Source organism: Crocodylus siamensis, chromosome 4, assembly GCF_052110815.1.
Source record: "Crocodylus siamensis isolate JL-2025a chromosome 4, ASM5211081v1, whole genome shotgun sequence".
NCBI classification, from domain to species: Eukaryota; Metazoa; Chordata; order Crocodylia; family Crocodylidae; genus Crocodylus; species Crocodylus siamensis.
Genome location: NC_143398.1, coordinates 216,133,523 through 216,161,332, shown reverse-complemented (window position 1 = coordinate 216,161,332; position 27,810 = coordinate 216,133,523). Strand labels below are relative to the sequence as shown.

General features: G+C 45.0%; 1 protein-coding gene and 2 non-coding genes across 8 annotated transcripts in view; 2 read left to right on the top strand and 1 right to left on the bottom strand.

The window, feature by feature from the left end:
* Positions 1–10,855: 10,855 nt before the first annotated feature.
* On the top strand, positions 10,856–10,927 carry TRNAA-CGC (transfer RNA alanine (anticodon CGC)). The gene has a single exon. It is a non-coding gene; the product is annotated as a tRNA-Ala (tRNA).
* A 132-nt stretch (positions 10,928–11,059) lies between these two features.
* TRNAG-GCC (transfer RNA glycine (anticodon GCC)) lies at positions 11,060–11,130 on the bottom strand. Its single transcript has one exon. It is a non-coding gene; the product is annotated as a tRNA-Gly (tRNA).
* A 16,109-nt stretch (positions 11,131–27,239) lies between these two features.
* The window catches only part of GPD2 (glycerol-3-phosphate dehydrogenase 2), a 288,808-nt gene continuing 288,237 nt past the window's right edge, over positions 27,240–27,810 (top strand). For 5 of the 6 annotated variants that reach the window (XR_016442086.1, XR_016442088.1, XR_016442087.1 and 2 more), the window contains exon 1: positions 27,240–27,650. The gene's annotated coding sequence lies outside the window, so the exon portion shown is untranslated. The remainder of the gene's footprint in view (positions 27,651–27,810) is intronic. The other variant, XM_090045694.1, reaches the window with a different exon arrangement.

Sequence of the window (27,810 nt, the reverse complement as noted above, 5' to 3'; positions counted from 1 at the left end):
GTTCAGTGGAGAGGCCGACTACTACCTTATCTGGGGTTGGGACTCTCAGGGGCGCTGATCTTCTGCGAGTCTCTGCCCTCCCCTACACCTCGCCCTAAGACCCAGCCAAGCCGAGTTGCTTATGATTCCCGGGGCCTGTCCCTCGCCTTGTGGTGCCAAGAGAGGATTAGGGGCGACCCCGTCAGTTTGGCTGGACTCTAAACTCTGTGGGTCGGGAATCTTTCTGCAGTTCCCCTCCTAGGCCTCCGGCCGTAGGCTACTCTGCCCAAAACTCCCAAACGAAAAACAGTGCCCGCAAGTCTCTCGGGCTTACAAAATCAAAGTCTGGACTCCCTGTCCAGAGAGAAGCCTCGCCTTGCTTAATTTCCGCTGCAGCACCCCTCTGGCTGGTGTTGCAGGATCTTTCCCTGGTCAGGCTTACTACAGATCACGAATAGGCAGGAGAACAGTGAACAGGCTTGGTAGCTTTTATTAGTGACTATCAACGTAGCCGTGCAGCAGCTAGAACTCACCACGCCTCACGCGCTCTAATGGTGCGCGAGACCAATGAACCTGGCTGGTGAGTAGTTTCTGGGGTTTCAGGTCGCTGGGATCAGGTGGGTCTCTGCGTCCTCCTTCGGTTGGCCACTCCGAAGGCCGAGCCGTATCCATAATAATTTGCCGTAAATCGTTCCAAGTCCGTTGGACGCAGAAAGGACCCCGACGATCAGGTGAAGGCTCCTTTTATAGCTTAGGTGACGTGCGGTGGTGTGATTGCGTGAGGCACCTTTCGATAGGCCCATGGCACTGACTGACTGACGCTGGACTCTGCCTTGTGGAAAGTTCTAGCTACCGCTTATCTCTTAAATTGATGGCAGAAAAACAACTACGGTCTGCCTAGTAACTGTTACATAACTCTGTGTAACTTTTTTCTGATTGGCGAACATGGCCACTTAACAAACATAGTGATCACAATAGAATCAACAGATAGAAACCAGAAAACTAAAAACAGCAAGTCATAATTCCAAGATATCTATCTTTAACATGACATAATAGGGCATTTAGCTAGGTAGAGAAAGGGTTACTACTTAATAACATGCAGATAACTGGGGCCAGCTGGAGGTATATGGGTCACTGGTGGCTAAGCCCACTAGCGCCAGCTGGGGTCAGGTTCCTGTACCCCTGAAACCTTCCCAAACAGGAAGTATAACAATTAAATGTATAGGCTATCAAACTGACACTCCTTAAAGATGCAGTGATATTATTACTTTATTATTCAGAACATTACAAGCAGATGAATGAAAGGAAGGTGGCCATGTAATGGAAAGGGCTTATAACAGCTTTCTCATAATACAATACATGACAGTGGCTGGTATGCAGCCAGCTCACCTCCCTCCACCAGACCCAATGCTCTTGTTGCTAATTTTGTTGCTAAAACATTGCTAAACATGTCATGCTTCTGAAAATACAACTGAGTATTAAGTAAAGGATGAATTACAGCTGCTACTAAAGCTACTGAGGTTTTTTGCAGTTGACTTCAGTGAGAATGCTTAAACAAGGATATTTTCCTTCTAGAATTGAGATTTGAGGATTATAAAGCCCTATTTCAGCGTTTCCCAACCTTTTCCATTCCACGGCACACTTGCACAGCCTTTTTCATCCCATGGCACACTGGCCAAACGTGGAGCAGGTGGGGAGGGGGGAGTCGTAAGCGGCCGAACGTGGAGCCGGTGGCGGGGGCTGGTAACAGCACGAGGCCAGCCGGGACACAGTGGTGGTGCGGGACGGTGGTGGCAGTGCTGGCTGCAGCCACGCCATGCCAGGAGCCATGCCCACCAAAGATTCTGCGGCACACCTGGACATATCCAACAGTACACCAGTGTGCCACGGCACACCGGTTGGGAGATGCTGCTCTATTTGAATCCATGAGGACTATTTGAATAAGAATAGATGTTGCTCAAGCTGATTTTTATGTTCTTTCTGATTTTTATGTTCTTTCTAAATCACATATTCTATGGTAAGATGAGATGCTAGAAATATCAAATCACATCTCCATGAAAATGCAGGGTTTTTCCTAATCAAGGCAAAAGATTCAGGCAGGAGTGGACTCATCCTGCAGCTCAGTGGCTGTGCAGATGGTGTCACCAGCAGGGATTTGATTTCTTTAAATATGGGATCTTATTCGAAGAAAAAGGATTTCTAGGAAGAGATGGGATCCACCTGACAAAGAGAGGGAAGAGCATCTTTGCAGACATGCTAGCAAACCTAGTAAGAAGGGCTTTAAACTAAGTTTGTTGGAGGATGGAGACCAAAGCCCTGAGGTAAATGGGGAAACAGGTGATCTGGAGTAAGCACAAAGCAGGAAGGGGCAACAGGGGAGGCCTTCTCATCCTTCCTGAGAAAGCAGGGCAACCAGCTAGTTACCTCAGGTGTCTGTACACAAATGCACAAAGCCTGGGAAACAAGCAGGAAGAACTGGAAGTCCTCACACAGTCATTAAACTTATTATGTGATTGGAATAACAGAGACTTTGCGGAGTAGCTTGCATGACTGGAGCACAGTCATGGATGGGTTTAAACTGTTCAGGAAGAACAGGCAGGGGAGAACAGGAGGAGCAGTTTGCTTTAGGTAGAAGGCTGTATGATTACTTGGAGCTCTAGTATGAAACTGGAGATAGGCCTGTTGAAAGTCTCTGGATTAGGGTCAGAGGGGAGAGCAATGAGAGTGATAGTGTGATGCGTGTTTGCTATAGACCACCAGACCAGGAGGATGAGATGGCTGAGGCTTTCTTCAGACAGCTAACAGAAGTTTCCAGACCACAACCACTGGTTCTCATAGGGGACTTCAATCACCCTGACATCTGCTGGGAAGGCAATACAGCAGGGTGCAGGCAATCCAAGATGTTTTTGGAGACTGTTGGGGACAACTTCCTGGTGCAAGTGCTGGAGAGAGCAACTACAAGCTGTGCTCTTCTTGATGTGCAGTTCATAAACAGGGAAGAATTGGTGGGGAATGGAGAAGTGGATGGCAACTTGCACAGCAGTGACCATGAGATGATTGAGTTCAGGTTCCTGAGGAAAGGAAGGATGAAGAACAGCAGAGAAAAGACCCTGGACTTCAGAACACCAGACTTCAGTGCACTGAAGGAATTGATAGGCAGGATCCCCTGGGAGGCCAGTCTGAGGGGGAAAGGAGTCCAGGAGAGCTGGTTGTCCTTTAAAGAAACTTTCTGAGGGCACAGGAACAAACTATTCCAATGTGTGGGAAGACTACCAACTATGGCAGAAGACCAGCTTGGCTTAGCAGAAAACTTTTCAATGAGCTAAAACACTAAAAAGAAGCTTATATTAAGTGGAAACTTAGACAAATAATTAGTATAAGGGTATTGCTTGGGCATACAGGAATGAAATCAGGAAGGCTGCAGTTAGCAGGGACATGAAGGATAACAAGAAAGCTTTCTTGTATGTGAGCATCAAGAGGAAGATCAGGGAAAGTGTGGGTCCCTTACTGAATGACGGAGGCACCCTAGTGACAGGTGACATGGAAAAAGCTGAAGTATTTAATGCCTTTTTTTTACCTCAGTCTTCACAGGCAAGGTCAGCTCCCAGACTATTGCATCTGGCAGCACAGCTTGGCGGGGAGGTGAGCAGCCAACAGTGGTGAAGGAACAAGGTCAGGACTATTTAGAAAAGCTGGATGTCCATGGGGCCAGAAGCCAGTCAGAAGCTATATACCCAAGGATGCTGAGAGAGTTGACTGATGTGATTGCAGAGCCACTAGCTATTATCTTTGAAAACTCATGGTGATGGGAAGAGGTCCTGGACAATTAGAAAAGAGCAAATATAGTGCCCAGCTTCAAGAAGGAGAAGGAGGAGGAGCTGGGGAACTACGGATGGGTCAGCCTTTCTCAGTCCTTGGAAAAATTGTGAAGTAGGTCCTTAAGGGATCCATTTCTAAGCACTTGGAGGAGAAGACGGTGATCACAAACAGGCAGCAAAGATTCACTAAGGGCAAGTTAAGCCTGAACAACCTCATTGCCTTCTATGATGAGACAAGTGGCTCTGTGGATGCAGGGGGAGCAGTGGACATGATATACCTTGACTTTAGCAAGGTTTTTGATATGGTCTCCCACAACATGCTCACAAGCAAGCTAAGAAAGTATGGACTGGTTGGATGAATGGACTGTAAGGTGGACAGAAAACTGGCTGGATCATTGGGCAAAGGATAGGAATAAATGACTCAATAGCTAGCTGACAGATGGTGTCAAGTGGAGTGCCCCAGGGGTCAGTTCTGGGGCTGTTTTTGTTCAATATCTTTGTTGGTGACCTGGAAGATGGCATAGAGTGCACCCTCAGCAAGTTTTCAAATGACATCAAGTTGGGGGTAGTAGTGCATATGCTGGAGGGTAGGGCTAGGATTCAGAGAGACATAGACAAATTGGAGGATTAAACCAAAATAAATCTAATGAGATTCAATAAGGACAAATGCAAAATCCTGCACTAGGATGGAAAAATCCCATGTACTGGTAAGGGCTGGGGACTGACTAGCTAAGCAGCTGCTCTGCAAAAAAGGACCTGGGAGCTACAGTGGACAATAAGCTGAATATAAACCAACAGCATGCCCTTGTTGCCAAGAAGGCTAACTGCATAATGGGCTGAATGGGTAGGAGTGTTGCCTGCAGATCAAGAGAAATGATTCTTTCCCTGTATTCAGCAAATGTGAGGACACATTTGGAGTTCTGTATCCAGTTTTGGGCCCCCCACTACAGAAAGGATGTGGACAAATTGGAGAGTCCAGTGGAGGCAAACAAATACGATTAGCCGGCTGGAGCACATAACTTATGAGGAGAGAAACTGGACTTAGTCTGCAGAGAACACTGGGACCGTATTTAATAGCAGTCTTTATCTACATGAAGGCTGATTACAAAGAGGATGGGACTAGACTATTGTCAGTGGTAGCAAATGACAGAACAAGGAGCAATGTTATGAAGTTGCAGCAAGGGAAGTTTAAGTCAGATATTAAGAAAATCTTTCTCACTAGGAGGGTAGTAAAGCACTGGAGCAGGCTACCCAGAGAGGTTGTGGAATCTCCATCCTTGGAGGTTTTTAAGACCTGACTAAACAAAGCCTTGGCTGGGTTGATGTATTTGGGGATGGTCCTGCTTTAACCAGGGGTTTAGATTAGATGACTTCCTGAGGTCTGTTCCAATCCAAATTTTCTATGAATATATGATTTAGTGGGGTGGCAGGATGCTTTTTCCAGCTCAGCTTCTTGTTGAAGTTTCTTTAAGTTTCTTATATGGCAATAATACTAAACTAGATGTTACTTCAGATACCTAATAGGATAAGGGAAATTTGGGGAGAGCTTTCCTCCTGAACACCCAATAATGGAAGTTGCAGGTCACATGACACTGAAGAAGAAAGACTTTTTCAAATTAGTATATTCATAGAAAGGGTCTTAACATGCCACTGCAGGTAGGAAGGGAGAGAAGCTGGCAAAAGTCCATTTTAAGAGAAATAATAAAACATTTCTATTACAGATCTTGTAATACATTCTTTGTGGAAAGGTTAATTAAATTAAAGCAATGCAGTCAAAAAACTGTGGCCCAGTCCAGGTCCCCACACATGAGGATTTTCTCTTGGTGATGGCCTCATTGTGCTTTCAGTAGTGGTTGCAAATAGTTATTTTTATGACTTTGAGGATAAATTCCTATTTCTTGTTATCAATTTATTGGCCTGTTTATTCCAGAGCATTTAAACTGAATTTATGTTACAACAATCTGAGTTTTTTCCCTCTCTTCAAATCACAAATTCTTATTTAGTAGCCAACTGTGATACAACCCAAGGTGCAATGAGGAAAAGAGCGCTATGGTAAAAATAAGCACTTATCTTTTTTCTCTTGTGTTAGGAACCCCAAAAGTCATAGTAATATTACAATAATTCAATGCTGGCAGAGCTAGCAATCAATCTTTCTGGGAAGGTCTGATAGCATATTTTATGCATCAGCATAACCCTAGCTGAGTCATTCTAAAACCATCAGATGCTGGTTCACGCCCATATAAAGTACATTCAGAAACCGTTAATTTCACACCACACCTTTGTATGAGCCAAGACAAGCCTAGAGTAGTTTAAAATGCAGTGACACATCTTAGAGGTTCTTGAACACAGACAAAACGGACAAAATGACTCAGACTAGATCACAAAGGGATAGTATTTAAGGCTGATTTTGTAGCCCTTTGTTTTGCTTGTAAAAAGATATGTTACTTGAGAAACATCCACTCAGATGGACTGGTTCCTCTGAATGTTACCATAGCAAAGAAGTGCACAAGCAGACTACAGATGTATGCCTCATGGACTCTTAAGTCATGAGTTGAAAGTTAAAGGTGAGATGAACAAAGGATCTTCTGTGTGGTGATGTTCAGCATTTTAATGCCTATCTTAGATGCTTGCCCGCCCCAGCAATTCTACAGCCTTGAAGTATGTGTCTAGGATTCCTTACAATACATGGGCTAAGTCAGGCAAGATTAACAGCCAATAGGCTGAGTGGGGAACTACCTAATAAAGATTTCCAGTGGAAAACACTGATGATAGAAGTATGTCTAACAACTTTTTTGGCAGAGTGAGTTAGACCATGCTGGGCTCCATGCTACCATGGTTAGATTGCTGTCACTACTCACACTAGCTAGATGCAAACTAGCTTAAGTACCTCTCCACTACATGAAGACCACAGTGTAGGCATATTTAGGGCATTGCAAGGAAATGCCTGCCTCCAACTGGCTTCACATCCCTTAGCCAGCTCTTGGAGTCAGGCACTTAAACCCTTTCTTTTATACATGGAGCTGGGGATCACTCCTTTCTTTTAAAGCATGAAAGGATGTCATGGTGTGGCCCTCCCACCTTTATGCAGTAGTCTAATGGCTAGAGAATTCATCAGGGAGGGGGAGACCTAGGTTCCTTGTTCTCAGAACTGTTGATATAAATTACAAATGGCTGTCACTGGAGAAAATCCACAAATATTAGTGGAATCAGGAACCAGAACTGTGAATTCTCCCTCCGTGAGTACCCTAACCACTAAACCTGAAAGTCATGATCACTTTCTGACCCTTGGGCCCAAATAACCTAAACTATTTTATGAAAACCAGAGGGGTAGAAACTGCAACCTGCCTCATCCCAGAATAATTCATAGCTTGGTGTTTAGGAGACTCTCCAGAGAGGTAGGAGATGTGGATTTGAATCCTCTCAGGGAAGGAGGAATTAAGCATTAGTCTTTCTTTTATACCTGCTCTCATAATCACTCCAGCCATTAGACTATAGCAGGGGTGGGCAATTATTTTGGGCAGAGGGCCGCTTACTGAGTTTTGGCAAGTCACTGAGGGCCGCATGCCAGGCAGCCCAGGGTAGATAAATATTAATTTTCTAAATTTTTTAGGGGTCCCGCGGGCCAGATAGAATGATCTGGTGGGCCTCATCTGGCCCCCGGGCTGCATTTTGCCCAGCCCTGGACTATAGCATGGAATAGGGGCGTGCAAAATATGGCCTACGGGCCAGATCCATATCTGGATGGAAATCAGGCATGAGGTAATCATTGAACTGTTCATAATGTCTTGATTAAGATACTTCTGGGTGTGTACAGAAGCAGAAATTTAGACCTCTAGGGAACTTAGGTAGTAGAAACATAAGCAACTAAGGACTTACAAATGTAGGTAGGGGAGTTTAAGGATTGCACTTTTAGATTTAGGTAACTACATGCCACTTAGATCTCACTTGAGGCATCTATGTCTCTTTTTGGTTTTATTGAGTAAACTTGTTAACAGCCTATACAATATGTATGTGACTTACGACAATAAAATAATCAATTTTTCCTTTTTATTTTCCTAAAGAAAAGGAAGAACTTTGGAATAAACTCCACAATTATGGAGGTGCCTGCAGATAATCCTTCCATTATAGAAACAGTAGTAGAAAGAAAAGTGAAATGGTAGAGGAACTATTATAAGTAAGGGTCTACTCAATTTGCAATTCTGTGAATTTTGGGGAAAACACAAAATACAGGATTTTCTGTGAAATCAACTAAAAAAATAAAAATGTAATACAAATAAAATGCAGGCTCCCCAGTGGGAACCAATGGCCCTTGGTGACTCTGCAGCTCAACCCTGCAGCCCACCTGGGGTGGGAAGGCGCTGGCTGGCAGGGCAGCACAAAGTGCAGCAGTTGCCTCGCCAAGGGCCACTCCACCTGTCTCCAGCTATGCACAAGATGGTAGCCACCCCCTCATCCCTCCTCCCCCAACACCCTCATCTCTCCTTCTACCCCCTCTTAACCTCAATGGATTGTTTTTATTAAGGTAAGTATAAATTAGTAGTTCTAATCTTTTTGCCCAACTCTACATATAATTTACTTTTCTTTATGTATATGAGTATATCCAGGAAATATCTGCAGAGTATGCTATTTATACCATGACCAGCCCACGAGGAATGTTTAGTTTTTCTATGATTTAAGCAGACCTTAATTATAAGAACCTTTCTTTATTTCAGATACATTCACAGTAAGTTATTCTAACATCATTTTATTTTTTAAATTAAAAGTAGCCTTCCAATGTCTTTAACACTGTTGCTGGGTTTAGGGAACAAGTAGCAGTTTTCTTGTAAAATTACTTGCTTGCTTTATTCCATGACAGGTTTCAAAGGGAAGCATCTGCCTCTCTCTTAGTCTCCTGGTGGTGTTTTGTGATGCCTCTGCAATAGCTGGGCTTCTAACTACTAACCCCGCAAATAGCATAACTATTATTTAAAGAAGTGAATTAGGGTGGTCTCAGGCCACTTCCTTCACAGTCTTTGGGCATCAGGCAAATAAAGGTGTGATGAGCAGAAAACAGGAGGACAAATAAAGAAAAAGAACAATAAGAACGTAGTTGCTCATATTAATTTTTTCTTTCCATTCATTAGAGATTTTGGTTGTAAGTTTGGTAGAGACCGGGATGTAGTTGTCTACATTCCAGACTGTACCAACTGGCCAGTCAAAAAGTGGCTTTGGACAACTAGCGTTCCCAGCATTTTAATTATTTCATTACTAAAATATTAGGACGTTTTTATGGACTAAGTGGAATGTTCTATCAAAAAGATTTAGGGGAGCTTTTCTTGTTTCTTGTTCTGTACTTGTTTTATCTCCCTGTCAACAATGTAAAATAATAACAAAATATTTCTACATAACATGTCAAAATATAAAATAGAAGAGATTGAAAAGTTTCAGTGACTGGTAACTGAAGACTGCAGAGCCTTTCAGTTTACCACCTAAATTATAACCTTGGTCAAAAATGACAGCAATACTTTACCTTTGATGCCTGTCCCCTGGTCTTTGTAACATGGGTTGGTAATTTTATATGTATTTCTTTCAGAACTATGTTCACTTTTTAGAAAAAGCCTCCGCAAAGAAGCCAGGGAATTAATGGGTAGAAAGTGAATTGTCCTCTCCTTCCAAAAAGTGCTTCCACCCTGCAGGGACAGGATTGAGGCCTACTGGCAGGGCTTTATGGGTGGCCCTTGCACTGCTGCTGCTAATCTCCATACAATGGAGAGCTGTCAAATCAAGTTCTTTCATAAATCCTAAACTTGTTTAGAATGCCCCTAAAAGGTAATCTCCTCAGAGGCACAGCAGGGCAGCTCCAGGCCTGAGACAGCTGCAGTGCAGGAGGCAAGTGCTGGCTGCTGTGGGGGCTGTCCATGGTAGTGGTGAGTTGCTGTGCCCACTCCCTGCCAGGCAGCCCCTGCTCCTCCCCAGTGCCCAGGATACAATATAACCACTGTACAGTTTACCCTCAGTGTCTCCTTTTTATTATATGTGGTGTTGTGTTGCCAAAAAGCAGTGAGCAGTTTGCTAATTTGTATATCTAAATGAAACCAAAAAGTTATGTTATTAATTTTGTTTGCATTGCTGTACTGTCTACGTGGTGTCTGTTTTCTCTCAGCAACACTGGCAACCTGTGTGTGGGCATATCCATACCCGCCTTGTACTCCTGCTGCTGAAATTAGGCATTGAGAAGAATCCCCATCAGGGCACAGGCAGATTTCTGCTCATGGGCAACTGGTGCCTCCCAAACTTGGGGGTGCTTCAGATCATGGTCCCCCTATGGTTGAACACAGACTGGGTGCAGGGGGTCCCCCATGGCTGATCGCTAGCAGTGAAGTGGAAGTGCACTCCCGCCGGTGCTTCCAGTTTCACCACTGGTGCTTGCAGGGGGTGCACGGCCAATCTCATGTGCACCCCCTAAGTGTCACCACTGTCCCTGCCGCTTTTCACCAGGGAGGTAGCAGACAGCACGCCCTGCGTTCTGCCTCGGCCCACCCCTCCTCTGGCTGTCTTCGCTCGCCCGCCTTCGCACCACGCCGTGTGGCAAGGAAGTCGTCCAGAGAAACGAGGAGCCCTATGGACCAGCGCTTCTCAACCCGTGGGTCGCCACCCTACATGAAAGGGTTGCGAACAAACTTAAAAAAAAAGCATTGCCCTTCAAAGGACAAAGATGTGGGATGCTGCCATTTCCCCCTGCCAGGGGCTGCTTGGCGCCCCCCTTGCCCACACACTGTGTGCCTGTGGGGGTCAGAGCAGGAGTGTGGGGGACAAACGGGGCCTGGTACAAACAAGGTGGCGAGCCCCTGCTCTAGTCCCAAGGGGCCGTGCAGTGGGGAGGGGGCCGTCATTCCCTGTCCCTCCCCCCTGCGGGGACCCTCCGGAGATGAAAGCCTGGGAGTGCGTGGCACAGCGAGACCCTACGGCCGGGCCACGGAGCAGGCCTCTGCCCGTTTCCAGAGGGGCACCACGAGGCGGGGGGCCGGGCGCGGCGGGGGCAGGAGGCATGCAGCGCGGCGGCGGGCCGCCGCCAGCCGGGGGATGTAGCTCAGTGGTAGAGCGCGCGCTTCGCATGTGTGAGGTCCCGGGTTCAATCCCCGGCATCTCCAGCGGTTTGTTTGCTTTTGGTTTGTTCGTTTTGCAAACTCCTCGCGCCGCCTGCACTGAGCGACTGGTCCCAGGGCACGGTCCCTCCACCCCGCGGCAAAAGCGCGAGCGAGGCCGGGCCCCAAAAGCGGAGTTGCATTGGCCGGGAATCGAACCCGGGCCTCCCGCGTGGCAGGCGAGAATTCTACCACTGAACCACCAATGCAGGCCTGCCCCCAGCTTTCGCGCACCCCACTTCCCTCTGCCGCTGGCGCCGCAGCTCCCGCTGCCCCGGGCGAAGCCCCCTCCGCCGACGGGCGCGGGGCGGCGCCTGTGGGAGGCGGTGCTTCCCCGCGCGGCACGCTGACGGCAGCGCCTTGCAGCGTCCCCTCGGCTCGCAGGCAGGAGGCTAGTCACGGGGCGCCCGCCGCCGTCGGCGGGGCAGGGAGGCGCGCGGTCTGGTTCCAGCCTGGAAACTTCAGCTTTTGAGTCTGTTCCTTCCTCTCCGCAGCGGGTCCTGGCAGGCGCCCTGCAGCGTCACTTCTCGTACAGCTCCCGCCAGAGGGAGATCATGGAAAGTCCTCGCCGCGGAGGGCTCCGGGGCCGGCGGCGCGGCGGCTGCGGCGTGATGCTGCTCTCGCCTGGCGTGTCCGGCCCGGCTGGAGAAACACTTGGTTAGCAGCGAGCTGACTGTTTTACAGTTTAATCTGAGCTTCTTCCCCGCGTCCATGTAGCATTACCTTCCTTATGCACCTTCGTAAAGAAAGGAAACGAGGAAGATTGGTTTTCCCGTGGAAAAACCACGCTGCAAATGTTCAATTATTTATCCTCATTGCCTCGAAATTCTTCTAACAGGGCTGAAAACCGGTCCATCTGATTTAGACACTAAACTAAAGGGAAACGGTGAATACATGATTTGAAACTGTTGCTCCAGTTGCTCCAGTCGAGCGCTTGTCAAACGTTAGTTGCTCGACTCTGACTCCAGGAGGAATCTTACTTGAGTTTCAACGGGAAAGGAGCATTGGTGAAGGCCAGAGCCTGCAAAGAAGAGCTTGCAGGCTTGTTCCTAGGGCAAAGCCCACTGACATCAAAAGGTCTGCACAGAGGCTAGGCTTCTGCAGGCTCTTTTTTGAAGGATCAAGGCTTTTTTGGCTGATAAAGCATTCTGAGTGATGTTGAATTACAGTCTTTAAGAAATCCTTTTGATTAACTTCATATGGGGCTGCTAGTGAAGTGCATTCCAGATTCACAAGTTTTGTGCTTTTAACCAGTAACCTCTAATCATTCTAAGAGCATCAACGAAGCTAGTGCTAAACTATTTGGCAAACTGTTTCCCTAATCTGCTAAACTACTTTTTGCATCTGTTTTAGGATATTTGAAAGCAACCAAAAGGAGTCTGGTAACACCAGAGCTCGGATATGGTTCCTGAACATGCTTGTAAGCACCTTTAAAAAATACACAGTGTGGGCTCATACTGTGCTACCTTTTTAAAAAAAATTGTGTTGTCTATGAAGGAACTGGACTGGGTAGTAGAAAATGGTGTCCTGGAGTGACAGAATGAGTCAAAATCTCTGAGTAGTTTTTCAGTTGATTTATATTCCGTATTCTTCACAGAAGAGATGAGAGTCCCTTGGGCATTCGCTGCTTTGGTCAGGAAGATGGTCAAGGAAAGCACTTTCTGTAAAACTGAAAAGAGGAATGATATGATATCCGTACCAGAATTACAGAAGTACGGCAGTCTTATGTGACATATCTATCTTTATTTAAATCTATGTAAAAGAATTTTCCTTCAAAATATCACACCTCAATTGCTTCTTATATCATTTGCCATGTTAAAATAAAGCTGATACAGATCCATAAATCAGTTAGAGAAGCTTTGCTGTAGGATATAGAGACAAATTTCATTTTTCTCTACTCATGGATTATGACATGATGTAATTTTTAATTTGTAGCATGAAATATAGGGGACATATCTTTCTAATATATTACAACAACGCTTAGATTTGGATATGAGGCCTGATACCAATTTTTTAATCAATTAGTCTATCTTGGAAAAAAATCTCAACAATAGCCTGTTTACTTCTAATTTTATTACTTGTATTTTAGGTAATGCAAACAAACACTAAATAATCAGATAAGCGTAACTTTCCATACTGTCCATGCTACTATACAATGGAATATGGAGAATGCCAAGTGGTTCTCTAACACTGCATTGTGATGTAGAGTGGTGCTGGCTCTAGTGTGCCTCAGGCTCGTTATTATTTCACTGGGGAAGTCATCGCACCAGCCTGTAATCCAGAGAGATACCATAAAATCTTTGTAGGTGGGTAGTAAGTTTGCAACAGGGCACAAAATAAGGACTGCTAGATAAGTGGTGATCAGACAGATAACACTGGAATTGAAATGAGTATTTAAAAAAGATAAACTGTAACAGTACAAACATATTTGTATTGTTTGCTCTGACCTACATTTGACTGCATTCTGTGCCATAAGATAGCATCCTTATTAGCAATTTTCTCAGTCACTCTTACAACTAACTATGGAACAAATGTAAAACCATGCCTCTATGTAGGACTGATTTGGCTGGTAATTTATTCAACCAATTCACTACCCTTAAATATCACCAATTTGAGTTAAAGTGTATGTTTGGTCCCAAAATAATGGATACTACTCATAATCCTTTAAAGTGACAAATCACTTGTATTGTAGCTAGTAGGTTTATAAATGCTTGCCAAAAGAGCATACTGACTTTTTTGCAGACTCTTTGCAAACCACTTAACTTCTCTTCCTAGCAGGGCACACTCATCAGTTTGAGTTATACAGGCCACATTATAAATGAGCCGTTTTGAAATAGCTACCAACCTTGAAAGACAAAATGAATATATATTATGGAGCCTTCAGCAAAGATTGGTTAAACAAAACAAACAAAACAATTGCTGCAATCCTTAAGGAAAGACTTATAATGTAGAACAACTTGTCAGTGCAGGTTTAAGTTTTAAGGCCTAGCAATTTTGACAGCATCCCTTTAAGCACAGTGAGAGCACAGGGACTTGTAGAACAGGAAAAGGTCACTTGGTCACACATCTGCCTCCTTTAAGTTTATCTTAACCCCCACTAGGCCTGTCCCAATTAATAATTAAAATATAAGGGGAAAATATGTAAGTAGACTAAAGCTCTAACCATGTGTTTTCAGAAGGCTGCAGGATAGCTAGAATTACCAAAAATACAGCTGGAAAGAAGCTGAGAACATGAGATAGAATATTAAATGCACAGATTATATGATAAGTCATTTCTAGCTGGTAGTTGTTTTGTCTAGAGAGACAGGTATGATATCAGTCATTTGGAAACTTCTGGATTCCCTCACTTTCCTTTTTTTTCAGTTGAATAGTTCTGCTATACAAAAGGTCACTAAAGAGAAACTGATAAGACCATTTAAACTAATATGATTTCAGTAGGCAGATATTGATTACATTGCTACCAATCTGCTTAAATTCCTCACAAATTTATAGACACCCATGAAAGCATTGGTTCTTTGATGATATAATTTCAGTTATTGCTGGTAAAAGTTTTAAGGATGAAGTAGCAAACTTGCAGTCTCTGGAGTTGATTCTAGTCTGCCCGTGTCCCATAAAAAATAAGTAGGCCACAAATTCCTGAAACTGTTGCAATTGTCTTATTACCTAATAGTGCATACACACATATGTATGCGTATGTGTATACACACTTTTATAGTTTATTTATTTATCACACAATTATATACCAATTGAGCTTGGTTCCCTAAGGAGTTGAACTATAGGTCACGTCCTATCAGCACTACAGAATTTAGAGATACTGCTGATAGCCCTTTAGAGAAAGTAGAAATGTTCCACTTAGATAGTTATTTAATCTCTGAGACCAAAGACTATACAATAGGTCTTGTTCAACTTCTGTCCTGCTTCCTGACTCCCCCTTGTTATAGAAGAAGTTAAATGAAATCATGTTAATTACCCTGATAGATTATGTCTTTCAGTTACTTCAAGGTAGTGATATAAGGAAGACAAATACGAGGGATAAAGAAATATATTCCCCATCTCGTTCCAGCTTACAGCACGGTATGAACCCAATTTCTGTTTCTTTAAAAATGTAGAATAACTTGCACTGGGCAAACAGGGCACTTGCCTTAGATGCCACTTTAGTAGGGATGCCTAGGTTATGCCTGAACCCCACAGGGCAGCAGAAGTAGCCCCATGGCATAGCTTCTCTGCTGATTGACCAAGGGGGCCCACCTCTCACCAAGGGGCTGTCATGTATTCTGGGGATGCATCATTGGCCATCCTACCTCCATGCTCAGTACCACCTCCCCAGTTCACTCTATTTTCCCAGAGGGTTTGCCTGGGATGCACATTACACATCTGCAGGACGGTACAGAGGAAGGTGCCAGGATGGTGACCTTTTGCTTCCAGTGTCCATAAAATAGACCATCATCTCCCACATCAATTCCCACAGTTCTCTATGGGTGCATCCAGACTTGCGTGGATGCTCGGTTCTCCAGGGACAAATAGCAGTGGTGTACCTTGCGCCACTGCTTCTTGTCCCCAGGGAACACCCATGCCATGTGTGCTTTGACTTGCAGCAGTTTGCCCCAAGTTGGGTAGGGGAGGCTGGGGCCAGCCTTACCTCGCGTTCTGGGGGCCTCCTGGAGCTGCAGCCACGGTGATCCTGCCAGGCAGAGCCTGGACAGCAGCTGCAATGCAGCTCTGAGCAGCCTGGTTCCGCATTTTTAGCAGCATGCGCTGCTTCAGGTTTTTTTCCTGTGTTCGTTTTTTTTACCCCTGGATATGTGCGGGAAAAATAAAAACAGCAATGCACACTCAAGCAGCATGCCCTTGCAGCACGGAGAGCACTGGACTGTGCAGTATGTGGTGCTGCAAAAACGTACCACACAACTGCTCATTTGGACTCACTTTACGAGTACAAAGGAGGATGAGATCTGGAATATGAAACAATTATTTGTCTATTTTCTGTCTTCTGAAAAAGAAGGGGCAGAAGGAGAGGTGAGAGCTGTGAATGGGAGCAGTAGGTACAGTTGCTTTTGAGAGGGAGGTGATGTCATGTTGGTTTTTCCGTTCCTGCACAATGCTCGGGTGGAGTTTGATGGTGCAGAGCTGTTTGCACAGCCTCTCCAAGCTGCCCACCTCATGCCAGAGTCGCTCAGACGGGAGAACAGGAATGAGGGAGGCATGAGAACACCTCTCTGGCTGATAGGCAGGGCAGAGAAACCACAGCTGCAGAAGGGAGATAGGCACAACCTGCTCTTTTTATGACTTGCATGACTTGGAAGCACGTTCCTTTGAGCAATGGTTCTCAATCTTTTTAGATGCAAAGAACCATTTAGAAAATGCCAGCTCTTAGTTATCATTCTTTTTTTGACTACAGAAACAGAGCAAATGTTTATATTGCAAAAAACTCAGAAAGGCCACAATAGGTCATATTTTTAATGTTCTGGATTCCTATTTGAAATCTCTAGTTTTATGTTGTGAATTATGTTTACACACCAAACAATGCAAATATTGTATGGCACCCTTGAAAGGATCTCAAGGCACCCCAGGATGCTGCAGCACCCTAGCTGAGAATCACTGCCTTAGAGCCAGCTTTTCACAACTGCTGTCCTGTATGGAGCCCTGCAGAAGCTCTGCATGAGGTATGGGGACAGGAGGTAAACAGAGGAGCTTTAGGGACAGTGAAGCTGTTCCTTTATTCTGATAAATCTGTTCATTGTTAAAAGAAAACAACTCCTTGTGATCCTTTATCCTTATCATGTGAGAAGCAGAAAATTCACCTAAATAATCAAGAATTAGTGGGTACTCACTGGATGTTCAGGCTTCAATTCTGAGAACAATCATATAAGCCTAATTTTACAATAATTCCTATGATTATTGCAGAGGTATGGAGGGGGGCCGCATTGGCCCCCAGATCCTGAAAGTGCCTTAGTGCTGTAGGAAAGAGCATGCTGAGAAGTATTCCGAGGCTATAGTCTTTTGCGATTTGCATTGACGCAATGCAGAGAGAAAGTGTACCTTATGTAAGAGTAAGGATATTGGACCATCGAGGCCAGTGGCACTCAACCTAGCCCTGTGCCGCCTCCCCATGCTGGGCCCTGTGTCACCTCTGACTGGCTCTACACGCTTTGGGCTTGGTGGTCCCACACCACCTCTAGCCCCATTTGTTACCCACAGCCTGCGGGGCTCCCTGACGACTCATATGGAGCCCTGTAGGTCAGAATCCATGGCACCAGACCAGGGCCTAGTACTGGCTCACAGGCTGGAGGCTGAGCACTCCTGACTTCAGCTGCTGATAGATGTTCATTTAAAGGCACAATGTGATCTGATCCCTGATCCCAACACGTATGCCTCCCAACAACTCCATGCTACACATGCATGGCAAGTTGTTTGATTTTAGGATTGGGGATCAGATCCCAACTGCACCTTATTTGCCAGGGCAGGGATTGTCCGGGATCATGAACTTGAGATACCCCTGTACCGGTAAGCTGAATGCAGGATGTCTGATAATCAGCTGATCATCAGTTAGCAGGGACTGCATCAGGGCCAGCTGAACCCTGATGCAGTCTCAGATCCAGCTGATGGTCAGCCAGTAGGGACTGGGACTGGGACTGGGACTGCTCGGAGACCACAGTGTGGTCCTAACCCTGCCACATGTTGAGTTTAAGGTGCAATGGAAACAAGTCACAGAAATATTATACATTTTCTGTAATATTTTTATGTCTAGTTTACTTTTTAGGGACACCATTAATTCCCTGAGTGTGTGGCCAGGTTACCATTTAAAGCCCAATTAACAGACTAATCATGTCTTAAGTATAACTTATGCTAGGGTCCTCAGTTAACACAATGACTACAGCATTTTTTACCTATAATCACCCATGTGAGGTTCACAAACCTGACCAATAATAAATTGTGCCATGCTATGTTGTACTGGAAAGGACTCTTGGGGCCCAACTAAATTAACTGTAAACATTCGTCAACAGAAAAAACAGATTTCCACTCTCTCTCGGAGGTACCCCTTTTTTATGATTATTGACTAATAATCGCTGCCGTCTGTTGGTCTCAGAAGAATCAGATACACAGTTGGCTGGTCACTTTTCACTGCCAGGTCCTCTTTAGAGCCAGTGCTCCATTCCAGCTGCCTGTGCTTGGCAGTTTACATTGCTTGTTTGTTCTGTATCAAATAATGTGACTTGTGACCTTACAGGTTTTGGTCAAAACCACAACTTTTTGTATTCTCTGCCGTGACTGGGCTTTTATTTATTTTTTATATGGTAATCAATAAGCCTTTATTATGATTATAAAAATATCTTTTCATTTACATGGAAATATGGTCTTCCCCTCTTCTTTTTTCCCTTTGCATATTAGGTTACCCCAGTCCAAGGAGGAAGAGTTTGGTGGGAACCCCTAATTAAAATATTGGTGTCACATCCCTGTCTAAGTCTGAACATTAAAATTCTATTGTAAAGTAGCTCAAATAGATTTCTCAATAATCAAGTGATACTTGATAGCAGCAGTGAGGTATAGGAAAACACATTTCTAAATGTGTAATCATAGCTATGACTAAGTACTTTTGTTCTCTGAAGGTAGTAATTATAATCGATCCAACTTGAAATCTCAGAGTTCAAACTCTGCTGCTGTTTTTTTCCACCATATTTTTCTACTTATCTCTAGTTATTATTCCAAATACAGGGAATAAAAATAAAGAAATGTAGCTAAAGAAAACACTGCAGATTTTGAATGCATGAACAGATTTTCTTCAAGAGTAGGTCTCTATTATGATACATAACTTTGGCATATAGTCAGGAAATTATGATCTCTTTCTCCATGTTCTCCTTGTAATGAAGAGAAACTGCCACAGGTTAAGGACAAAAGGCGAACTCTTCTTTAACACAATTTACACCTGCTGAGCACATGATTTGAGGACATCTGAAATTCATTTTCTGGCATATGTCCCAGGCAGCAAGCCATATGCACGTAGAATCAGGAAGCAACAATCTCATCTAGACATTAAATAAAGAGACTCAGAGGGATGAATTTTTCTATGCTGCTTTTTGGTTCAGTCTTGTAATAATCTGAGTGGATAGGTTATGCACTATCTTAATGTATAAACAGCTATCATCAGCAAGCACTAAAGAGATTTGTCAAAAATGGTTGTTTTACAGAACTGTTCCAGTTAAGGTTGGGCAAGACTGTACAATGAATATTTGGGGAGAGCTGGAATTTGGGCAGATTTGGGGGAGTGTCTTTGAAAGAGATTGCTGGGGAAATCTTTTGAACAAGTTTCATGCATGCTTGGATTTCTCCTTTTTGGTAGAGGAACAGAACTTTGCTCTCTCTGCCCCTTGAAGATCTGTTTTGTTCTGGAGAGCTCATGAAATAAAAGTTACAGAGCTCAAAATGTGCTTACCTGGGAACAAAATATGTCATTAGCTTTTTTATTTATACAGATTGTTTATTTTGAATGATACACAAGGATTTCACAAATGATATGTGTACTGCATCACTAATACAGCTCCTTCTAGGGTGGAGGATGACAATCCTACAGAAAAAATTAGAGGAGAGAACTTAAGACCAAGGACTGTGGGACAAAGTCCAACACTAATGAAAAATACTGTGGGTTTTTTAGTGTGTGCTAGAGAATGGGTTAAGCTACACAATGCAGCTCTGTTACAACCTCTGCAAAATGTGTGTGTCTGCTTTGATTTGGAATTTTGGTTTGACCCATTAAAAATTCTGAGGCTTTATATATGTTTTGCTTTAGGATGAATAATTTGACCTATTCCTACCTTACATCCTTCACTTGACCAAAATATTGAGGTGTAAAGTTCTGGGCCCATCTCTGTACAGACAAAACAGACAAGCTCATCTTAAAGAGCCACATCTGCAAACCAAACTGTATAGTATCTGGTTCATCTATCTGAGAAGGGTTCAGAGCTCAGTTATTTCTATGGGATTTCAAACCTGAAGTTCACTCCAGTCGTTTTTTTTTCTTTTAGAAGTGTCATTGCACTTCTAATTCTTTTGGTATAGTCCAATCTTGGCAGCCTGAATATCACTTACTTTGCAAAACATCTGACATCCAACACTGAGCTGGAAGAGTTGTTTACTGGCTCTAAATGCCACCTAGAGAGGTGAAAGCCATACATTATTCCAGTTTCCAATTTAGTTAATCGGATTATATCTATGCTGATGTGTATGTACAAGTAGGGAAGGATGGGATCCCTATGGCCTCTTTAGATTAAACCTGTTGCTGACATTTAGTTGGCAGGCAGGCAACTAGAGGATGCCTCAAAGATACTGTGTGTGGGAGGAAGATTTGCCCCAGCATTCATAGCAGCAGCAGGTTGTTTTTCTGTGCCTGGTAGAAGATACATCTCATGCCGGCTGCAAAACAGTTGATTAAGCTCCGCAAGGAAGTACGGCCAAGAAGGCAGCTCCTGGGAAGCAGCCAAGAAGCATGGTAAAGGAAATAAATGCACAGATCCTGGTATGCTGGAAAAGCAATGGTCAGTGCAATCTAGAGTTTATTTGGGGATACTGCCTCACTGACACTTATTCTATTTGGGAACAGATACAGGCTGTGTGTAAATAAAGATAGACCCAAGAGGTGCATGTGTGTGTGTGCATGTATATATAAATAGCCATCAAATCAGGTTACATCTTGGCCTAGCATGGTTTTAAGTATGATTCACCTAAAGCAAATGCCCCAAAGCAAGATCTAAAGGTCATATCCAGCTGGCATTCTGAAGCTCTTGAGCATAGCGCAGGGTAGAAGACACTTCTTTCAAGTACTAGGCAATTTTCCTTGCAAGCTGGATAACAATGCCACTACATCTGCAAGAAACTCATTCCTTTCCTCCTCCTGGAGCTTTACCATTTTATTAAGCAAAGGCTATATCATCCAAGGCAACCTTGGATTTTTGCATTTCCCAGTATCTGGAATTCTTATGGGCCTCTGCTATGTGCTGGTGAAAGTAGTTATTTGGGCTTCTGGATGGAACCTGCTTTGGCTTCACTGCATCCACACTCCATCCCAGGAGCAGAGACAATAGCATGGGGTGAAAAAGCATAAAGAGCAAAAGAAGTGAGCTCCAAGTGTCAAAACAAGGGATACAGAAGGGAGCACTATGTAGAAAACCTCTTCCAGTTTCCAGTGGCCCAAGGAGTTAAGGGGTTAAAAGGACAGCCCCCCCCCCCCACCCCAGGTATTGCTTGGGGATATGTGCTAGAAAGAATGCTCAGAGAAATACCCATAATAAAGTCAGTCTTCCCAACCACCTTTCTCTTGATCATTTTGGTGAGGACTACAAGGAAGCTGCCCCAAACATTTGTGTTGCTGGAGATGTGAAATAAAAAGGTGTAGGGAAAAGTGCAGCCAAAACTTTCGTAATGCATCATGGAGGAGGAGGAAGGGCTGCAACCTGATACGATGTAGGTAAGTGCAGGGCAGTTTTCTTCTCACCACTGAAGCAGCAGGGACAGAGGAATCTATAAGGTATCCCCAAAACATGAGCATACATACAATGTATCCGTCTCCCCTCCTTTCTTCCATGCAGAAGTTATCAAGTGATTTTCCTGGCCGGCTGTGAAACCAAGGATAAAGGTGGGGTGGCCCATCAAGAACCTTAGCCCTTAGAGGTAGCAAGTCCTACTACTTGGTGTCATGGCAAAACAAGAGGGCAGGAATTATAGTGAGGGCATGAGTATATGTAGTCTTAATGTGTAGCTTTCAAAGTGTAGATTATATGCAGACTGGATGTCTAGTTTGGGGAGTGGGGTCTCAAAAAGCAAGCAACAACAAAGCTCCAGAGGGGACAGGACAATCCTCTCACACAACTAAACCCAGTTAATCAAGAGAGGTGTACATTAGTGAAGCTTTCATTCTTTGAAGATATGAGTAGTCCCATGCGTTCTGCAAGCATAGCTCTATCCACAGTCTCATGGTAATGCCAGCCTGAGCTAGACTTAGGAACACTCTGTCCACTACTTGCCTACAAAGATGTAAGGTTGTGTACTAAGGACCTAACAAGGAATCTCTTATCTTCAGGAGTCATTTGGGACCTGGCTAACTTTCAGATTGTGAGGTTTTGATAAGAAACTAGCAGCTCAGTGAGGTTTCATGGGAGACCTCTCAGTTAAAGTAAGAAGATTGAGAGTCGTATTAGAGCTTTTGGAGGCACCAGAAGCTCTACATCAAATTAGAAACTCCATAGAATTTGCTAACAGGCTCCACATCAGACTAGAAACCTCTTAGATGGGGACCTAAAAGCATAAACCAGGCCCTAACCACCCTTTCCTGATGGAGGCTCTTGTAAGAAGTCCAGGATTTTAACTAATGACTTGGCATAGATTGAACAGGTCCAGCTGTTTGATCACCAGTGCCCTACTCAGTCCACCTGATAAGCAGGGTAGCTAATGACAGCCAGACACTGAGATAAAACAGTGGGTGTCTCCTGTATCAAATAGTGGAGGGGATCCATTTGCTGCTCATTCCTGACCATCAAGCAAGAATTTGCATTTTAGTTGATTCTGAAGGAGAAGGTCTACAAATTGATGGGCTTTAGACTTGCACTCGTATCAGGTTCTCTGGGTCCTAAGCCACAGAAAACGCATTGCTGGCATCAGCCAACATCACACTCATGCTTCATCCTGGAGTATCAATTTGTTTTTTCTGCCAAGAGAAAAGACCCAATGGTAAAGTAGTAAAGTTTGGACAGAGGGCAACCTTGACACACTCCCAAAATGAAATGTATTCAGTGCTGATGTGGGGTTGTCAGAAGTGTACACATGAAAGAACTAGAGCAAAATCAAAAAGTTAATACCAGGTCTCACAAGTATTTCACGATCCACTCTGTCAAATAACTTTTCTTGGTCAAAAGGCAAATAACAGATCAACAGACCTTTATAGACTCAAGAGACTCGTTTTTGACTACAGAAAAATAATTGAGCTATTCTTCTGCTGCAAAGAACTCAGAAAGACCACAACAAGTCAGAATGCTTTTGATACACATGGGTTGTATTTGAAATCTTTGGGTTTATCTTGTATATCACATGTAGATGTTCGTATATCTGACAGTGCTAATATTGAGTGGCACCCTTAATAGGATTTCACAACAGCTTGATTAAGAATCATTGTGATGGATAAACCATCCTTAAACACTAGATGGGTCATATTCCTGATCAAATATGAGTTTCAAATATATTCCAGCCTGAGATGGTATAGGCCCAGTCAAGGTGGATCAGTACTACCAGCATGGACTTCAGTTATAGTGAGATGTCCTTCATATGGCTCAGTAACAAACCAGATGGCTGACACGCAAAAGATGAGTTCCTCAGGTCATATTGGTCCTCTTTCTTTGGCAGTAGGCCGTCACTGATGGCCTGAACAAAAAGGGGCTTTCCACTTTCAGTAGGCTTACTCCAAATATGAAACCAGTATAAGGACATTATGGAATGGATGGTAGAGCTTTATAGTTAGTCCATCAGTGCATACAGATTTAGTGGGTATCATATGTAGAATCATAGAGAGCTCGGCCAAAGTGAAAGGAAGCTCCAGTTGGTGTTGGTCACCTGTACTGACTTGTGGGGAGCTCATTCTACATGACTTTGCAACTTTCATCATTAATCAGATGCGCAGGAAACACATCAGCACAGAAAGAAGGCACATGCCATTTCCTGCATCAACTATATATCCATAAAAGTAGTACAGGTTTGCCTCAACTGCTGGGGTAAGGTTCCTAAAAGGTCCCATAGTTAGCAAAACTGTGGTTAGCAAGACAAAAGGCTTATGGGAAAAATGGCAGGTGGCAGGCTGATGCAAGGCCACGGAAAACTGTGGTTACTCAAAACTGTATACCATGGTAGCCAAAATGGCTTATAGAATATTAAGTGTGGATACTCAAGACCGTGATTGGCAAAACTGTGGTTGGCAAGTGAAATCTATACTGTCTTAAGCTAGGAGGCAGAGAAAGTGTTTTTGCCTCTTTGTGGCACAAAAGCAGCAAAAGCCGTGATCCAGACTTGGATACAAGACACTGGATTCTTGACTCTAAAATTGCATTGTGGTTGTCAAAAATTTAGCCCTTACTACACTTCATCTCTAACTCCATCATCTCCTGTACCTTTGATGCATGCCTTCACAACTTGCCACTCCAATGAGCATACTGGTACTAAGAGAGCCACATAGGTATCCTACTAACTTTACACAAAGCGTAAAGCATGCCTCTGTCCTGGCCAGTCCAGCCAGAACCCCCAGGATTCTACAGATAGTTTGCCCAAATAGTTCACTGTTAAAATGCAGTAGGCTGGTTCCAGTCTCTAATAGCTATAGTCTACCCCAAGCACACCCCACACACTCATTCTTGCTCACATATAAACAACTCAGAAATGAGGCAAATAAATTGCCCCGAGGGTGCTCCCCCCACAGTAGTTAACACGCTTGAAAGTAATGGTGGAAAATGCTCCTGCCATGGCGTCAATGCCTCATTCATGGGCAACTAGTGCTGCTTTAGTTGTGGGGGGTCCCCCCACAGCCGATCTTGCGATGGCCCATCACTGCAGCACTGGCACTCCCGCCTGTCCCCCCTGCCCATTGCCTAAGCAGCGAGTGCAGTCAGGGGGTGCACTGGTGCTCTCATGGGGTGCACATGCACCCCCTGTGTGTCGCCACTAGACTCATTTTTAGGCTTGGTGTGTGCAACTGGGGGCAGCTGGGAAAACAATGCACCAGGAATGCATGTGGGCATATTCTTAGAGATTAAGCACACTGTCATGTGGCAGTCTGTGATAGATGAAGAGTTACACAAATGCTACAATTATGACCTGCATGGTGTAAACATGAACAATGCAAATTCTGTCCAAGTGGGAGTGTTGGACCTAGCCTCCTTATCTGGAAATCCTTATCATCTATTGGCTGAATATCCTCTAGGGAATGATCACTGGCAGTCTCCCTGAGGATGTCAATGGTGGCATAAGCAGATTTAGTTTGATGGCCAAGAAGCAAGCATGGGGACAATCAGGATCATAGAGTATGATCAGAGTCAAGGGCAGGAAGAGGAGGGAGCATTGCAATGGGCTTAGCCCAGCAATTAACCAAGGCCTATAAAGAGAATATCACCCCTGGGTCGACCAGAGTCAGCCTCAGGCTCTCAAAAATCTCAGTGAAGATACCCTCTAAACTCCTACCATAGAAATCCCATGAACTGCTGAGGAGCTATTGATGTGGATACCAAGTAGGTGTCAAAGGTTGGGTGATCTCACCCCTCTCCTCCATGAAAGACTTCGAAGAAAAGGGCAAAAGAATTCTATCACCTTCTGCTTCTTACTCAGCCAGCCTCAGCTGATGGACTTCCTGAAGGTCAATATCTTGGCCACAGCTACAACAACCTCTGCAGATGGCAAGTTTGTGCCCAGCTTCTGCCTTGTACATACTCACTAGGGCCATCTCCCTGGTGGCAGTGTTAGAATCAGTCGTGACAAGACTTTTCTGGCAAGGGAAATTGGATAAGGGCCAACAGGACCAGCAGCAGCATCTTGACCCCTGTCTTGGGGGTCACTCCCTAATATCTCCTATCCTGCTAAGAATTTGTAGGATGGTTTGTGGGGGTTGCCTGCTGAGCTGGCTACTACTAGTGATCTTGTGGTATAAGGCAGCATTTCTCTTAGTCAGAAGTGAAAGGGAGGAAGAACCACCTGGAAGAATAGGTCAGTGTCCTCCCTTGACCTGTGGGGATCAGTTGCTTCTTATTCGATGGTAGGGTAACTCCTTTGAAGATGTCCCAGTACCTGGTACAGAAAGCACTTACATCTTCTCCAACATGTAATGCAGCACGTGCTAGGCCTCCTGGAATGGCAAAACAAAGAACCTCTCTGGCTTAACTTGACCACAGAAAGACTACTTGATGGAAACTTAAGCTCCTCCATCCCAACAGGAGAGTGGTATAAAGAAAAATCCAGGGGAAAAAAGGGGAAAAAGCCCACATTCAGGAGAAAGAGCAGTCCTGAGGACACCAGCACCTTTATTTCCAGTCCATTTAAAGTATCAGTTGCTATGCACGCAGGCTGCACAGAGACAACCTTTCACAAACCAGACTGTAGTACATCCCGGAGGCCCCCTGGGGAGCTAAGGGCCCTCAGTGCTGATCTCGTTCCCACCCATGGATCAGGACCTGAGAACAGGGTGGATTTAAATCAAATCGAGTTCAATAACTAGTCAGGAAGCCTCAATTTAATCAGTTTTCTATAAAAAGTGCAGTCTTGTTGTTTGATATAACCTTTATTCAAGGCTACGGAAATAGGCTTCAGGATAGCCAGCATCCGTTCTACGTTTCTCTTTTGCCCAATGCTGAGAACTTTGGCTATGACTTTTCCATCTATTTTGTCATGATTTTGTTCACAAATTGTCATCAGATTAGGCCAGCTCTCAATATATTGCTCAAAACGGTCCGCTACTGAGTTCCATTGTACATCCCGTGGGACACTTAGTTTGATTCCTCCTGCTTTCTTCAGAGCAGCTGCTGCAAAGTGGCTGTCACGGAAGTATTTTGCAGTTTCAACAGAATTTTGATCAAAATGTTTCTCTTTTGTTTCTACTGCCTCCCCTCCTTGCATTTACCTCCAGACTCCTCTTCCTTGTCTGCATGTACTATATCCCCAACAATCCTCCTCATTTAACTTCTTCAAACTTTGCACTTACAGAGAGCAGTAAGGGCTTGACTCTGTGTACACGTAGCTTACAGAGAGACAATAGAGCTGATGGGTAGGTAATCGGGTCTATTATCTCTTATCTCCATATACTGCTGTTAACAAGGATGCTATCTCTGGAGACATAAATGCATAGCCTGAGAACTAAGCATCACAGAGATGCTTAAAGGGAGCATCTTGACTGATCACCCAGTCCCATTGCGTGGAGCTGTTTTCTTTAACAGAGGAGCCTCTGCGAACCCCAGAAGATTGGGTCCCTAATATAGTCCATGGCCTGTCGTGACCTATCTATAAAATTACTAAAAACCTGAATATAGTTTCAAATAGTATATAATGTTAAGTTATAATGCTACTCTGCGATGACTCCTTTGAGCTTGAACATGTCTTAAAACTATATATAGGTCAATCAAAACAACTCTTAAAAAATAAAAAATATCTGAATTAAATTTAAAAAAACCTCTTTTTTAAATTCAAAAAACCGTTGATTTATCCACCCTGCCTGAGAGCAACCCTCTGCTGCCTGTTCCCCGGGGAAGCCCCCAAAGGGCCGGGCCGGGGGCGGACGCGGGCAGGGAGGGAGAGGGCGGGCAGCGGCGGCGGAGCTCCCAGTGGCTGCGCTCCCGGCGGCGGCGGCGGCAGGCCCGGCGCGGCCCGGCCGGGGCGAAGAAGCGCACAGCCCGCCGCAGCCGGCTCCTTCCCGGGCCGGGGCCTCGGCCGCGGCGCCGAGGAGGCGGGGCGCCACCGCGATCGCGGCTGCCGGGGCGGGGCGTGGGGAAGCCGCCGGGCGCTGGCGACAGGCCCAGGCCCAGGCGGCGGGTGGCGGACGCGGTGCTGCTCCCTGCTGCCTCCCCCTCCGGGCGTTCCCGCGCGGGCGGCGCGGCGCGGCCCAGCCCGGCCCGGCCCAGCCCAGCTGGGCCCTCAGCTTCCGCCTTTCCCGGCGCGGCTGCTATCGGGGGCAGGTGCGGCGGTGACGGCGGCAGCGGCAGCGGCAGTTTCCCGCAGCGTAAGTGTCCCCGCGCCGCGCTCCTCCGCCCGGGTTCGGCGGGGGCACCTGTTGGGCGGTATCGGGGGAGGCGCGGGCAGCGAGCTCGGGGCTTCTCGTCCATCCTGCCGGCCCCGAGGTTGTCACTCGAGGGCTGGGGCTGCTGAGCCACATCCGCTGT